General features: G+C 40.8%; 1 pseudogene; it reads left to right on the plus strand.

Moving 5' to 3' along the window:
• The first annotated feature begins 4,283 nt into the window (after positions 1 to 4,283).
• Positions 4,284 to 4,733, plus strand: LOC129680449 (60S ribosomal protein L27a-like; annotated as a pseudogene).
• Positions 4,734 to 4,820: the final 87 nt, after the last annotated feature.

Below are 4,820 nucleotides of genomic sequence, written 5' to 3' on the forward strand. Positions count from 1 at the left end.
GGCAGAGTGCAGGGAATCATATAAAAGAAGGAGTTAGTAAGACCTGGAGAGTACAGGAGCTCCATAAGAACTAAATATATATGGACAACTCATGGGTCTTTTCTGAGACTGATTCTTCAACCAAGGACCATTCATGGATATAACCTAGAACCCCTGCTTGGATGTAGCCTATGGCAGGTCAGTATCCAAGCGGGTACCCTAGTAAGGGGAACAAGGATCGTTTTGGACAGGAGTTAGCTCTTCTTTGAAAGTCTGGAAGAGTTCTGAACTGTAACCATTTGGCCCTGGGCTTTGTTTTGGAAATGAGATTTTTGATGACTGTTTCTATTTCTTTGGGAGATATAGAACTATTGAATCCCTTTACCTGACCTGATTTAATTTTGGTAAATGGAATCTATCAAGAAAATTGTCCATTTCATTTAGATTTTCATATTTTGTGGCATATAGGCTTTTGAAGTAAGACCTAATGATTGTTTACATTCCCTGAGTGCCTGTTGTTATGTCCCCTTCTTGGTTTCAGATTTTGTTGATGTGGACAGTTTCTCTCTATGTTTTATTTAGTTTGGCTAAGGCTCTATCTATCTTGTTGATTTTTTCAAAGATTCGGTGCTTGGTTTTATTGATTCTTTGAAATTTTTATTTGTTCCTAATTCATTGATTTCAGCTCTGAGTTTGATTATTTCCAATAGTCTAATCCTCTTTTGTATGTCTGCTTTTTTTTTCCTAGGGCCTTTAGGTGTGCAGTTAAATTGCTTGTATGAGATATATCCAACTTCTTTCTTGAGGCACTTAGTGCTACGGATTTTCCTCTTAACACTGCTTTCATTGTGTCTCATAAGTTTGGGTAAGTTGTGCTTTCCTTTTCACTGAATTTTAGGAAGTCTGTAATTCCTTTTTTCCTTTCTTGCCTGACCCAACTCTCATTGATTAGAGAGTTGTTTAGTTTCATTGTGTATGTAAGCTTTTTGTTATTTCTGTTGTTGTTGGGGAATAGTTTTAGTCCATCATTATCTGATAGGATAAATTTAATTTTTTTCAATCTTCCTGTATCTGGTGAGGCTTGTTTTGTCCCTGACTATATGGTCAGTTTTTGAGAAGGTACCATGCAGTGCTACCAAGAATGTATATTCTGTTCTGTAGACATCTATTATGTCCATTTAATTTAGAACTTCTGCAATTGTTATTATTTCCCTATTTAGCTTCTGTCTAGATGATCTGTCCTTGGTGAGAATGGATTGTTGAAGTCTTCCACTATTATGGTGTTGGGATTAATGTGTGATTTAAGCTTTATTAATGTTTCATTTACAAATGCAGGTGCTCTTGTATTGGGGGCATAGGTTTTCAGTATTGTGATGTCTTCATGGTGGCTTTTTCCTTTGATGAGAATGAAATGCCCTTCCTCATCTTCTTTGATTAATTTTGGTTGAAAGTCTATTTTATTAGCTATTAGTATAGGTACTGCAGCTTGTTTTCTGGGTCTGTTCCCTCGAAAAACATTTTCCAGCCCTTTACTCTGAGGTACTGTTTATCTTTGTTGCCTAGGTGTGTTTCTTCAATGCAGTAGAATGTTGGATCCTGTTTGGGCAACCGTTCTCTTAGTCTGTTTCATTTTATTGGAGAGTTGAGTCCATTGATGTTGATAGATAATAATGAACAATGAATGTTAGTTCCTTTTATTGTTGAATTGGTGGTGTTACTGTGTTTCAATGCTTGTTTTCTTTTAATTTTTGGTTTTGAAGTTTTCTATATCCCATGATTTCTTGGGTGTAGTTGTTTTCATTGGATTGAAGTTTTCCTTCTAGAAGCTTCTGTAGGTTTAGGTTGCTGTGTAGATATTGTTCAAGTTAAGTTTTGTCATGGAATATTTTGTGTTCTCCCTCTATGTTGATTGAAAGCTTTGCTGGGTATAGTAGTCTGGGTTGGCATCTGTGGTCCCTTAGTGTCTGCATGATATCTGCCAAGGCCCTTCTGGCTTTCTGAGTTTCTTTTGAGAAGTCTTGTGTGATTCTGATAGGTCTACATTTATATGCTACTTGGCTTTTGCCCTTGCTGCTTTTAATATTTTCTCTTTGTTCTGTAGATTTAGTGTTATGACCATTATGTGATGTGTGGAGTTTCTTTTCTGGTCTAGTCTATTTGGTTCTGTATACCTTTTGTACGTTTATGGACATCTCTTTCTTTAAATTGGAAAAAATTTCTTCTATTATTTTCTTGAAAATACTTTCTGGAGCTTGGATCTTGGAATATTTTTCGTCTATTCCTATTATTCTTAGGTTTTGTCTTTTCGTGGCATCCTTGATTTCTTGGATTTTTGTGGTTGGAACTTTTCTCCTTTTTCATTGAGAGATGTTTCAACTACTGCAAGCATATCTTCAGCACCAGAGATTCTCTCTTCCAACTTTTGTTGATGATGCTTACCTCTGTGGTTCCTGATCTTTACTCTAAGTTCTCCAGCTCCAGGATTGTCTCTGTTTATGTTTTCTTTATTGATTCTAATTCTGTTTTAATATCTTGCGCCATTTCCTCCATCTGTTTGAATGTGGATTCCTATCTTTCCATGATGGCCTCTATTTTTCATTTACTCTCTATATGCCTCTACTGGTGCCTCTCCCATTGCCAGTATTTGTTTGGCTGTATTAGCCTGTATGTCTTTGAGAGCCTTGTTCTCTCTTCTTTATGTGCCTCTAATATCTGGATAAGCCTAGAATTGAAAGCATTTTCCTTTGTTTCTGATAAATTAGCATGTCCATTGGTTTGGGGGGTTGCTGGTGAAGCCGTGATGTCCTGATTTTTTGTTGGATCTGTTCTTTTGCCAACCTCTAGCCTTCTGCTTATCTGTAACCTTCATTGTTTGTTCCTGGAGTCTGTACTTCAGACTGGGTCCGTCTTTGTCTGGTGTCTAGAGTATTCTTCACGAAGATGAGAGAGGTCTACTGGTTTGAGAGTGGTTGTTGGTGTTTCAGCTGTTGGTAATGGAGGAAGGTCTCAAGCCGAGATGCACAAGTGTGAGCAAGCAAGCACAGGTGTGTGCATGAAAGTGTGCCTTGAAGGACAAGGTGCTAGAGCATGTAGATGCTTGAAATGCATTAAGTGCACAGGGGAGTGCGGGTCCTTGCACTGTTTACAGGGGAAATGTGCATGCATAGGTGTCCTGAATAGCTCAGTGTCCTACAGGCTCCCCATACTGCCCTCCTGGTATTCATATCTGTCAGTTATTATTTGCCTGGACTCCCCTGGGAGACCCACAGAGCAGAGACTTCAATGTTGAGAACACTGTCCCAAGGATCTCTATGTTGCCCACTGTCGGGGTGTGAGTGGGAGGGATCAGATGTTTGGCTGCTAGCATAGATTTGATCTGTGGCTCTGCATGCACTCACTTAAACGCACACTCAACTTGCTAGCAAACCTAATTGGAAAGCACAGGGATTCCCCCTGTTCTCCACTCTCATAGTTGTGCCTGCAGGGGCAAATGAGAATGTAGGAAATACATCAGCTCAGTGGTGTCCACTGTTTATCCGCTAGGCAGGGAGATCCTTACTTGGGCTAGTAGCCACTTTTGTTGTTACAGTCACCAGGCATGGAGGCTCCTGTTAGAGCTAGTCACCACCCCACTGCTGCCTCTGCAGACCTGGTAGGCTGGTAGACACCTGCTGGGAGGCTCTGGGAAGCCTGTACTGCTGCCCACACACCTGGAAGGCTCATACAGCTTCCTGCTGCTGCAAATCTAGAAGGACCATACAGCTGCCCCCCTCTGCTGCAGAACTGGGAGGCCACCCTCGGCTGTCTCAGTTACTGAGCATGCATGATCATTCTCAATCACTATAATCACTGTAGCCTCTGATGAGCAGGTCCATGCTTGGAGGAAGGGGAGGTGCAGAGGAGTTGAATATTTGCTACTCTCAGGTCCTGGTGATATCCCACGGGTAACCTGGATTTAAATGGTCTCAGTTCACTGGTTCTCCCCTCTCCCCCATGAAGCCTGAGTGTCGATGTTCTGGCTTTAGCTGTCCCTCCACTCACCAATTTTGGAGTTTTAGATCCTATGCCCTCATATATCATATGAGCTGGTTACCACCATCTTGGACTCCTTGAAATGCTGTTTGTTTGTTTCTTAATGGCCAATCGTTTTATTTGAGTATTTTAGTATTAAATTGTATGCAACTTTTAGTATCTGGATATTTTTGCTTTTTATTTTATATAAATACATATGCGTTTGTTTATATGCATGTTTACGGGTAAGTCTTAATAATTTATGTTTGGGCTCTTTCCTTTCTGCTACTGCCATGCCATCCAGACTGCGGAAGACACGGATATTCCGGGGCCACATTAGCCACGGTCATGGCCGCATCGGTAAGCACCACGAACACCCAGGAGGCCGGGGGAATACTGGAGGCAAGCATCACCACAGGATCAACTTCGCAAATATCATCCAAGTTACTTTGGGAAAGTTGGTATGAGGCATTACCACTTAAAGAGGAATCAGAGCTTCTGCCCAACCGTCAAAATGGATAAACTGTGGACACTGGTCATTGAGTGAGCAGACACGGCTCAATGCTGTAAAAAACAAGACTGGGGCTGCTCCCATCACTGATGTTGTGTGATTAGGCTACTACAAAGTTCTTCGGAAGGGCAAGCTCCCTAAGCAGCCTGTCATCGTGAAGGCCAAATTCTTCAGCAGAAGAGCTGAAGAGAAGATTAAGGATGTGGGAGGTGCCTGTGTCCTCGTGGCGTAAAGTCAGCCAGGGAGGTTAACTAAATGCTAACATTTTCCACAATAATAATAATAATAATAATAATAATAATAATAATAATAATAATAA

This window comes from Psammomys obesus, unplaced genomic scaffold (assembly GCF_907164565.1).
Source record: "Psammomys obesus unplaced genomic scaffold, mPsaObe1.curated_primary_1811, whole genome shotgun sequence".
Taxonomy (NCBI): Eukaryota; Metazoa; Chordata; class Mammalia; order Rodentia; family Muridae; genus Psammomys; species Psammomys obesus.